This window comes from Triturus cristatus, chromosome 8, assembly GCF_964204655.1.
Source record: "Triturus cristatus chromosome 8, aTriCri1.1, whole genome shotgun sequence".
Lineage (NCBI taxonomy): Eukaryota > Metazoa > Chordata > Amphibia > Caudata > Salamandridae > Triturus > Triturus cristatus.
Genome location: NC_140591.1, coordinates 1,276,682,936 through 1,276,695,921, shown reverse-complemented (window position 1 = coordinate 1,276,695,921; position 12,986 = coordinate 1,276,682,936).

The following is a 12,986-nucleotide window of genomic DNA, read 5'->3' as shown; positions in this document are numbered from 1 at the left end:
TTCAAAGATCCTCCCATGAAGGGACCAGGGCATCAAAGATCATCCCATAAAGGGACCAGGGCATCAAAGATCATCCGATGAAGGGACCAGGGCATCAAAGATCATCCAATGAAGGGACCAGGGCATCAAAGATCATCCCATGAAGGGACCAGGGCATCAAAGATAATGCCATGAAGGGACCAGGGCATCAAAGGTAATGCCATGAAGGGACCAGGGCATCAAAGATCATCCCATGAAGGGACCGGTGCAGAGATCAGCCCATGAAGGGAGCAGTGTATCACAGCACTCAGATTAGAGGTATGCAAGATCATTCCATGAAGGGACCAGTGCATCACAGCACTCAGATTAATGGTATGGAAGATCATCCCATGAAGGGACCAGTGCATCAGATCATCCCATGAAGGGACCAGGGCATCAGATAATCCCAGGAAGGGACCAGGGCATCAGAGCACTCAAATGAGAGGTATGCAAGATCATCCCATTAAGGCACCAGCGCAGAGATCATCCCAAGAAGGGACCAGCGCATCAAAGATCATCCCATGAAGGAACCAGCGCATCAAGGATCATCCCATGAAGGGACCAGTGCACCAAAGATCATCCCATGAAGGGACCAGTGCATCAGAGATCATCCCATGAAGGGACCAGTGCATCAGATATCATCCCATGAAAGGACCAGTGCATCAGAGATCATACCACGAAGGGACTAGTGCAGAGATCATCCCATGAAGGGACCAGTGCAGAGATCATCCCATGAAGGGACCAGTGCAGAGATCATCCCATGAAGGGACCAGTGCAGAGATCATCCCATGAAGGGACCAGTGCAGAGATCATCCCATGAAGGGACCAGTGCAGAGATCATCCCATGAAGGGACCAGTGCAGAGATCATGCCATGAAGGGACCAGGGCATCAAAGATCATGCCATTAAGGGACCAGTGCAGAGATCATCCCTCGAAGGGACCAGTACAGTGTTGATCCCATGAAAGGACCAGGGCATCAAAGATCATCCCATTAATGGACCAGGGCATCAAGGATCATTCCACTAAGGGACCAGGGCATCAAGGATCATCCCATTAAGGGACAAGCTCATCAAGGATCATCCCATGAAAGGACCAGCACATCAAGGATCATCCCATGAAAGGACCAGCACATCAAGGATCATCCCATGAAAGGACCAGCACATCAAGGATCATCCCATGAAAGGACCAGCACATCAAGGATCATCCCATGAAGGGACCAGCACATCAAGGATCATCCCACGAAGGGACCAGCAAATCAAGGATCATCCCATGAAGGGACCAGCACATCAAGGATCCCATGAAGGGACCAGCACATCAAGGATCCCATGAAGGGACCAGCACATCAAGGATCCCATGAAGGGACCAGCACATCAAGGATCCCATGAAGGGACCAGTACATCAATGATCCTCCCATGAAGGGACCAGGGCATCAAAGATCATCCCATGAAGGGACCAGGGCATCAAAGATCATCCCATGAAGGGACCAGGGCATCAAAGATCATACCATGAAGGGACCAGGGCATCAAAGATCATCCCATGAAGGGACCAGTGCATCAAAGATAATGCCATGAAGGGACCAGTGCATCAAAGATCATGCCATGAAGGGACCAGTGCATCAAAGATCATCCCATGAAGGGACCAGTTCAGAGATCATCCCATGAAGGGACCAGTGCAGAGATCATCCCATGAAGGGACCAGTGCAGAGATCATCCCATGAAGGGACCAGTGCAGAGATCATCCCATGAAGGGACCAGGGCATCAAAGATCATGCCATGAAGGGACCAGGGCATCAAAGATCATGCCATTAAGGGACCAGTGCAGAGATCATCCCTAGAAAGGGACCAGTACAGTGTTGATCCCATGAAAGGACCAGGGCATCAAAGATCATCCCATTAAGGGACCAGGGCATCAAGGATCATCCCATTAAGGGACCACGGCATCAAGGATCATCCCATTAAGGGACAAGCGCATCAAGGATCATCCCATGAAAGGACCAGCACATCAAGGATCATTCCATGAAAGGACCAGCACATCAAGGATCATCCCATGAAGGGACCAGCACATCAAGGATCATCCCATGAAGGGACCAGCACATCAAGGCTCCCATGAAGGGACCAGCACATCAAGGATCCCATGAAGGGACCAGCACATCAAAGATCCTCCCATGAAGGGACCAGGGCATCAAAGATCATCCCATGAAGGGACCAGGGCATCAAAGATCATACCATGAAGGGACCACGGCATCAAAGATCATCCCATGAAGGGACCAGGGCATCAAATATAATGCCATGAAGGGACCAGGGCATCAAAGATCATGCCATGAAGGGACCAGGGCATCAAAGATCATGCCATGAAGGGACCAGTGCAAAGATCATCCCATGAAGGGACCGGTGCAGAGAGTAGCACATGAAGGGAGCAGTGCATCACAGCACTCAGATTAGAGGTATGCAAGATCATCCCATGAAGGGACCAGTGCATCAGATCATCATCCCATGAAGGGACCAGGGCATCAGATCATCCCATGAAGGGACCAGGGCATCAATGATCATCCCATGAAGGGACCAGTGCAGAGATCATCCCGTGAAGGGAGCAATGCATCAGACATGATCCCATGAAGGGACCAGTGCATCACAGCATGCAGATTAGAGGTATGCAAGATCCTCCCAAGAAGGGACCAGTGGAGCAGATCATCCCATGATGTGACCAGTGGAGCAGAGATCATCCCAAGATGAGACCAGTGGTGCAGAGATCATCCCATGATGGGACCAGTGGAGCAGAGATCATCCCATGATGGGACCAGTGGAGCAGAGATCATCCCATGATGGGACCAGTGCATCAGAGATCATCCCATGATGGGACCAGTGCATCAGAGATCATCCCATGAAGGGACCAGTGCATCAGAGATCATCCCATGAAGGGACCAGTGCATCAGAGATCATCCCATGAAGGGACCAGTGCATCAGAGATCATCCCATGAAGGGACCAGTGCATCAGAGATCATCCCATGAAGGGACCAGAGCATTAGAGATCATCCCATGAAGGGACCAGAGCATCAGGTCATCCCATGAAGGGACCAGAGCATCAGCTCATCCCATGAAGGGACCAGAGCATCAGCTCATCCCATGAAGGGACCAGAGCATCAGCTCATCCCATGAAGGGACCAGAGCATCAGCTCATCCCATGAAGGGACCAGAGCATCACAACACTCAGATTAGAGGTATGCAAGATCATCCCATGAAGGGACCAGTGAAGAGATCATCCCATGAAGTGACCAGCGCATCAAGGATCATCCCATGAAGGGACCAGGGCATCAAAGATAATGCCATGAAGAAACCAGTGCATCAAAGATCATGCCATGAAGGGACCGGTGCATCAAAGATCGTGCAATGAAGGGACCAGTGCATCAAAGATCATCCCATGAAGGGACCGGTGCAGAGATCAGCCCATGAAGGGAGCAGTGCATCACAGCACTCAGATTAGAGGTATGCAAGATCATCCCATGAAGGGACCAGTGCATCAGATTATCCCATGAAGGGACCAGGGCATCAATGATCATCCCATGAAGGGACCGGCGCAGAGATCAACCCATGAAGGGACCAGCGCATCAAGGATCATCCCATGAAGGGACCAGCGCGTCAAGGATCATCCCATGAATGGACCAGGGCGTCAAGGATCATCCCATGAAGGAACAAGCGCATCAAAGATCCCATGAAGGTACCAGTGCATCAGAGATCATCCCATGAAGGGACCAGGGCATCAAAGATCATCCCATGAAGGGACCAGGGCATCAAAGATCATCCCATGAAGGGACCAGGGCATCAACGATCATCCCATGAAGGGACCAGGGCATCAACGATCATCTCATGAAGGGACCAGGGCATCAAAGATCATCCCATGAAGGGACCAGGGCATCAAAGATCATCCCATGAAGGGACCAGGGCATCAAAGATCATCCCATGAAGGGACCAGGGCATCAAAGATCATCCCATGAAGGGACCAGGGCATCAAAGATAATGCCATGAAGGGACCAGGGCATCAAAGATAATGCCATAAAGGGACTAGCATATAGAGGATCATCCCATGAAGGGACTAGCCTATCGAGGATCATCCCATGAAGGGACCAGCACATCACAGCACTCATAGGTATGCAAGATCATCCCAAGAAGGGACCAGTGCACCAGAGATCATCCCATGAATGGACCAGTGCACGAGAGATCATCCCAAGAAGGGACAAATGGAGCAGTGCATCAGATAATCCCAAGAAGGGACCAATGGACCAGTGCACTAGATCATCCCAAGAATGGACGAAGGGACCAGTGCATCAGAGATCATCCCATGAAGGGACCAGTGCATCAGAGATCATCCCATGAAGGGACCAGTGCATCAGAGATCATCCCATGAAGGGACCAGTGCATCACAGCTCTCAGATTAGAGGTATGCAAGATCATCCAAGAAGGGACCAGTGCAGAGATCATCCCATGAAGTGACCAGTGCAACAGATCATCCCATGAAGGGACCAGTGCAACAGATCATCCCATGAAGGGACCTGTGCAACAGATCATCCCATGAAGGGACCAGTGCAACAGATCATCCCATGAAGGGACCAGTGCAACAGATCATCCCATGAAGGGACCAGTGCAACAGATCATCCCATGAAGGGACCAGTGCAACAGATCATCCCATGAAGGGACCAGTGCAACAGATCATCCCATGAAGGGACCAGTGCAACAGATCATCCCATGAAGGGACCAGTGCAACAGATTATCCCAATTAAAGGACCAGTGCATCACAGCACTCAGATTAAAGGTATGCAAGATCCCGTGAAGGGACCAGCGCAAAGATCATCCCATTAAAGGACCAGGGCATCAAAGATCATCCCATTAAGGGACCAGGGCATCAACGATCATCCCATTAAGGGACCAGGGCATCAAAGATCATCCCATTAAGGGACCAGGGCATCAAAGATAATCCCATGAAGGGACCAGGGCATCAAAGATAATCCCATGAAGGGACCAGGGCATCAAAGATAATCCCATGAAGGGACCAGGGCATCAGAGATCATCCCATGAAGGGACCAGTGCAGAGATCATCCCATGAAGGGACCAGTGCATCAGAGATCTTCCCATGAAGGGACCAGTGCATCACAGCACTCAGATTAGAAGTATGCAAGATAATCCCATGAGGGGACCAGTGCACCAGAGATCATCCCAAGAAGGGACCAGTGAATCAGAGATCATCCCATGAAGGGACCAGTGCATCAGAGATCATCCCATGAAGGGACCAGTGCATCAGAGCTCTCAGATTAGAGGTATGCAAGATCAACCCATGAAGGGACCAGTGCAGAGATCAACCCATGAAGGGACCAGGGCATCAAAGATCATCCCATGAAGGGATCAGGGCATCAAAGATCATCCCATTAAGGGACCAGAGCATCAAAGATCATACCATTAAGGGACCAGGGCATCAAAGATCAACCCATGAAGGGACCAGGGCATCAAAGATCAACCCATGAAGGGACCAGGGCATCAAAGATCATGTCATGAAGGGACCAGTGCATCAAAGATCGTGCAATGAAGTGACCAGAGCATCAAAGATCATCCCATGAAGGGACCAGTGCAGAGATCATCCCATGAAGGGAGCAGTGCATCACATCACTCAGATTAGAGGTATGCAAGATTATCCCATGAAGGGACCAGTGCATCACAGCACTCAGATTAATGGTATGCAAGATCATCCCATGAAGGGACCAGTGCATCAGATCATCATCCCATGAAGGGACCAGGGCATCAATGATCCGGTGCAGAGATCAGCCCATGAAGGGACCAGCGCATCAAGGATCATCCCATGAAGGGACCAGCACATCAAGGATCATCCCATGAAGGGACCAGCGCGTCAAGGATCATCCCATGAAGGGACCAGCGCGTCAAGGATCATCCCATGAAGGGACCAGCGCGTCAAGGATCATCCCATGAAGGGCCCAGCGCGTCAAGGATCATCCCATGAAGGGCCCAGCGCGTCAAGGATCATCCCATGAAGGGCCCAGCGCGTCAAGGATCATCCCATGAAGGGACCAACGCGTCAAGGATCATCCCATGAAGGGACCAGCACGTCAAGGATCATCCCATGAAGGGACCAGCGCGTCAAGGATCATCCCATGAAGGGACCAATGTGTCAAGGATCATCCCATGAAGGGACCAGCGTGTCAAGGATCATCCCATGAAGGAACAAGCGCATCAAAGATCCCATGAAGGTACCAGTGCATCAGAGATCATCCCATGAAGGGACCAGGGCATCAAGGATCATCCCATGAAGGGACCAGGGCATCAAAGATCAACCCATGAAGGGACCAGGGCATCAAAGATCAACCCATGAAGGGACCAGGGCATCAAAGATCATGTCATGAAGGGACCAGTGCATCAAAGATCGTGCAATGAAGGGACCAGAGCATCAAAGATCATCCCATGAAGGGACCGGTGCAGAGATCAGCCCATGAAGGGAGCAGTGCATCACAGCACTCAGATTAGAGGTATGCAAGATCATCCCATGAAGGGACCAGTGCATCACAGCACTCAGATTAATGGTATGCAAGATCATCCCATGAAGGGACCAGTGCATCAGATCATCATCCCATGAAGGGACCAGGGCATCAATGATCCGGTGCAGAGATCAGCCCATAAATGGACCAGCGCATCAAGGATCATCCCATGAAGGGACCAGCGCGTCAAGGATCATCCCATGAAGGGACCAGCGCGTCAAGGATCATCCCATGAAGGGACCAATGCGTCAAGGATCATCCCATGAAGGGACCAGCGCGTCAAGGATCATCCCATGAAGGGACCAGCGCGTCAAGGATCATCCCATGAAGGGACCAGCGCATCAAAGATCCCATGAAGGTACCAGTGCATCAGAGATCATCCCATGAAGGGACCAGGGCATCAAAGATCATCCCATGAAGGGACCAGGGCATCAAAGATCAACCCATGAAGGGACCAGGGCATCAAAGATCAACCTATGAAGGGACCAGGGCATCAAAGATCATGTCATGAAGGGATCAGTGCATCAAAGATCGTGCAATGAAGGGACCAGTGCATCAAAGATCATCCCATGAAGGGACCGGTGCAGAGATCAGCCCATGAAGGGAGCAGTGCATCACAGCACTCAGATTAGAGGTATGCAAGATCATCCCATGAAGGGACCAGTTCATCAGATCATCATCCCATGAAGGGACCAGGGCATCAATGATCCGGTGCAGAAATCAGCCCATGAATGGACCAGCGCATCAAGGATCATCCCATGAAGGGACCAGCACATCAAGGATCATCCCATGAAGGGACCAGTGCATCAAAGGGATCAGGGCATCAAAGATCATGCCATGAAGGGATCAGGGCATCAACGATCATGCCATGAAGTAACCAGTGCATCAACGATCAACCCATGAAGGGGAAAGTGCATCAGAGATCATCCCATGAAGGGACCAGGGCATCAGGGATCATCCCATGAAGGGACCAGGGCATCAGAGATCATCCCATGAAGGGACCAGTGCATCAGAGATCATCCCATGAAGGGACCAGTGCATCAGAGATCATCCCATGAAGGGATCAGTGCATCACAGCACTCAGATTAGAGGTATGCAAGATCATCCCATGAAGGGACCAGTGCATCAGAGATCATCCCATGAAGGAACCAGGGCATCAAAGATCATCCCATGAAGGAACCAGGGCATCAGAGCTCTCAGATTAGAGGTACGCAAGGTCATCCCATGAAGGGACCAGTGAACCAAAGATAATCCCATGAAGGGACATGGGCAAAGATCATCCCATGAAGGGACCAGGGAATCAAAGATCATCCCATGAAGGGACCAGTGCATCAGAGATCATCCCATGAAGGGACCAGTGCATCAGAGATCATCCCATGAAGGGACCAGTGCATCAGAGATAATCCCATGAAGGGACCAGTGCATCAGCTCATCCCATGAAGGGACCAGAGCATCACAAGACGCAGATTAGAGGTATGCAAGATCATCCCATGAAGGGACCAGTGCATCAGAGATCATCCCATGAAGGGAGCAGTGCATCAAATATCCTCCCATGAAGGGAGCAGTGCATCAAAGATCCTCCCATGAAGGGACCAGCGCATCAAAGATCCTCCCATGAAGGAACAAGCGCATCAAAGATCATCCCATGAAGGGACTAGGGCATCAAAGGTCATCCCATGAAGGGACCAGGGCATCAAAGATCATCCCATGAAGGGACCAGGGCATCAGAGATCATCCCATGAAGGGAACAGTGCATCAGAGCTCTCAGATTAGAGGTATGCAAGATCATCCCATGAAGGGACCAGTGCAGAGATCAACCCATGAAGGGAACAGTGCATCAGAGATCATCCCATGAAGGGACCAGTGCATCACAGCACTCAGATTAGAGGTATGCAAGATCATCCCATGAAGGGACCAGTGCATCAGAGATCATCCCATGAAGGGACCAGTGCATCAGAGATCATCCCATGAAGGGACCAGTGCATCAGAGATCATCCCATGAAGGGACCAGTGCATCAGAGATCATCCCATGAAGGGACCAGTGCATCAGAGATCATCCCACGAAGGGACAGTGCATCAGAGATCATCCCACGAAGGGACCAGTGCGTCAGATCATTCCATGAAGGGACCAGTGCGTCAGATCATCCCATGAAGGGACCAGGGCGTCAGATCATCCCATGAAGGGACCAGGGCATCAGATCATCCCATGAAGGGACCAGGGCATCAGATCATCCCATGAAGGGACCAGGGCATCAGATCATCCCATGAAGGGACCAGGGCATCAGATCATCCCATGAAGGGACCAGGGCATCAGATCATCCCATGAAGGGACCAGGGCATCAGATCATCCCATGAAGGGACCAGGGCATCAGATCATCCCAGGAAGGGACCAGGGCATCAGAGCACTCAGATTAGAGGTATGCAAGATCATCCCACGAAGGGACCAGGGCATCAGATCATCCCATGCAGGGACCAGGGCATCAGATCATCCCATGCAGGGACCAGGGCATCAGATCATTCCAGGAAGGGACCAGGGCATCAGAGCACTCAGATTAGAGGTATGCAAGATCATCCCATGAAGGGACCAGTGCATCTAAGATCATCCCATGAAGGGAGCAGTGCATCTAAGATCATCCCATGAAGGGACCAGTGCATCAGGGATCATCCGATGAAGGGACCAGTGCATCAGATCATCCTATGAAGGGACCAGTGCATCATAGCACTCAGATTAGAGGAATGCAAGATCATCCCATTAAGGGACCAGCGCAGAGATCATCCCAAGAAGGGACCAGCGCATCAAAGATCATCCCATGAAGGGACCAGCGCATCAAGGATCATCCCTTGAAGGGACCAGCGCATCAAGGATCATCCCATGAAGGGACCAGTGCACCAAAGATCATCCCATGAAGGGACCAGTGCACCAAAGATCATCCCATGAAGGGACCAGTGCACCAAAGATCATCCCATGAAGGGACCAGTGCACCAAAGATCATCCCATGAAGGGACCAGTGCAGAGATCATCCCATGAAGGTACCAGTGCAGAGATCATCCCATGAAGGGACCAGTGCAGAGATCATCCCATGAAGGGACCAGTGCAGAGACCATCCCATGAAGGGACCAGTGCAGAGATCATCCCATGAAGGGACCAGTGCAGAGATCATCCCATGAAGGGACCAGGGCATCAAAGATCATGCCATGAAGGGACCAGGGCATCAAAGATCATGCCATTAAGGGACCAGTGCAGAGATCATCCCTCGAAGGGACCAGTACAGTGATGATCCCATGAAAGGACCAGGGCATCAAAGATCATCCCATTAAGGGACCAGGGCATCAAGGATCCTCCCATTAAGGGACCAGGGCATCAAGGATCATCCCATTAAGGGAGAAGCGCATCAAGGATCATCCCATGAAAGGACCAGCACATCAAGGATCATCCCATGAAGGGACCAGCACATCAAGGATCATCCCATGAAGGGACCAGCACATCAAGGATCATCCCATGAAGGGACCAGCACATCAAGGATCATCCCATGAAGGGACCAGCACATCAAGGATCATCCCATGAAGGGACCAGCACATCAAGGATCCCATGAAGGAACCAGTTCAAAGATCCTCCCATGAAGGGACCAGGGCATCAAAGATCATCCCATAAAGGGACCAGGGCATCAAAGATCATCCCATGAAGGGACCAGGGCATCAAAGATCATCCAATGAAGGGACCAGGGCATCAAAGATCATCCCATGAAGGGACCAGGGCATCAAAGATAATGCCATGAAGGGACCAGGGCATCAAAGATAATGCCATGAAGGGACCAGTGCATCAAAGATCATCCCATGAAGGGACCAGTGCAGAGATCAGCCCATGAAGGGAGCAGTGTATCACAGCACTCAGATTAGAGGTATGCAAGATCATTCCATGAAGGGACCAGTGCATCACAGCACTCAGATTAATGGTATGCAAGATCATCCCATGAAGGGACCAGTGCATCAGATCATCATCCCATGAAGGGACCAGGGCATCAGATCATCATCCCATGAAGGGACCAGGGCATCAGATAATCCCAGGAAGGGACCAGGGCATCAGATAATCCCAGGAAGGGACCAGGGCATCAGAGCACTCAAATTAGAGGTATGCAAGATCATCCCATTAAGGCACCAGCGCAGAGATCATCCCAAGAAGGGACCAGCGCATCAAAGATCATCCCATGAAGGAACCAGCGCATCAAGGATCATCCCATGAAGGGACCAGTGCACCAAAGATCATCCCATGAAGGGACCAGTGCGTCAGAGATCATCCCATGAAGGGACCAGTGCATCAGATATCATCCCATGAAGGGACCAGTGCATCAGAGATCATACCATGAAGGGACCAGTGCAGAGATCATCCCATGAAGGGACCAGTGCAGAGATCATCCCATGAAGGGACCAGTGCAGAGATCATCCCATGAAGGGACCAGTAGAGAGATCATGCCATGAAGGGACCAGGGCATCAAAGATCATGCCATTAAGGGACCAGTGCAGAGATCATCCCTCGAAAGGACCAGTACAGTGTTGATCCCATGAAAGGACCAGGGCATCAAAGATCATCCCATTAAGGGACTAGGGCATCAAGGATCATACCACTAAGGGACCAGGGCATCAAGGATCATCCCATTAAGGGACAAGCTCATCAAGGATCATCCCATGAAGGGACCAGCACATCAAGGATCATCCCATGAAAGGACCAGCACATCAAGGATCATGCCATGAAGGGACCAGCACATCAAGGATCATCCCACGAAGGGACCAGCAAATCAAGGATCATCCCATGAAGGGACCAGCACATCAAGGATCCCATGAAGGGACCAGCACATCAAGGATCCCATGAAGGGACCAGCACATCAAGGATCCCATGAAGGGACCAGTACATCAAAGATCCTCCCATGAAGGGACCAGGGCATCAAAGATCATCCCATGAAGGGACCAGGGCATCAAAGATCATCCCATGAAGGGACCAGGGCATCAAAGATCATACCATGAAGGGACCAGGGCATCAAAGATCATCCCATGAAGGGACCAGTGCATCAAAGATAATGCCATGAAGGGACCAGTGCATCAAAGATCATGCCATGAAGGGACCAGTGCATCAAAGATCATGCAATGAAGGGACCAGTGCAGAGATCATCCCATGAAGGGACCAGTGCAGAGATCATCCCATGTAGGGACCAGTGCAGAGATCATCCCATGAAGGGACCAGGGCATCAAAGATCATGCCATGAAGGGACCAGGGCATCAAAGATCATGCCATTACGGGACCAGTGCAGAGATCATCCCTAGAAAGGGACCAGTACAGTGTTGATCCCATGAAAGGACCAGGGCATCAAAGATCATCCCATTAAGGGACCAGGGCAACAAGGATCATCCCATTAAGGGACCACGGCATCAAGGATCATCCCATTAAGGGACAAGCGCATCAAGGATCATCCCATGAAGGGACCAGCACATCAAGGATCATCCCACGAAGGGACCAGCACATCAAGGATCATCCCACGAAGGGACCAGCACATCAAGGATCATCCCATGAAGGGACCAGCACATCAAGGCTCCCATGAAGGGACCAGCACATCAAGGATCCCATGAAGGAACGAGTACATCAAAGATCCTCCCATGAAGGGACCAGTGCATCAAAGATCCTCCCATGAAGGGACCAGGGCATCAAAGATCATACCATGAAGGGATCAGGGCATCAAAGATCATGCCATGAAGGGACCAGTGCATCAAAGATCATGCAATGAAGGGACCAGTGCAGAGATCATCCCATGAAGGGACCAGTGCAGAGATCATCCCATGAAGGGACCAGTGCAGAGATCATCCCATGAAGGGACCAGTGCATCAGAGATCGTGCAATGAAGGGACCAGTGCATCAAAGATCATCCCATGAAGGGACCGGTGCAGAGATCAGCCCATGAAGGGACCAGTGCATCAGATTATCCCATGAAGGGACCAGGGCATCAATGATCATCCCATGAAGGGACCGGCGCAGAGATCAACCCATGAAGGGACCAGCGCATCAAGGATCATCCCATGAAGGGACCAGCGCGTCAAGGATCATCCCATGAAGGGACCAGCGCGTCAAGGATCATCCCATGAAGGGACCAGCGCGTCAAGGATCATCCCATGAAGGAACAAGCGCATCAAAGATCCCATGAAGGTACCAGTGCATCAGAGATCATCCCATGAAGGGACCAGGGCATCAACGATCATCCCATGAAGGGACCAGGGCATCAACGATCATCCCATGAAGGGACCAGGGCATCAAAGATCATCCCATGAAGGGACCAGGGCATCAAAGATCATCCCATGAAGGGACCAGGGCATCAAAGATCATCCCATGAAGGGACCAGGGCATCAAAGATCATCCCATGAAGGGACCAGGGCATCAAAGATAATGCCA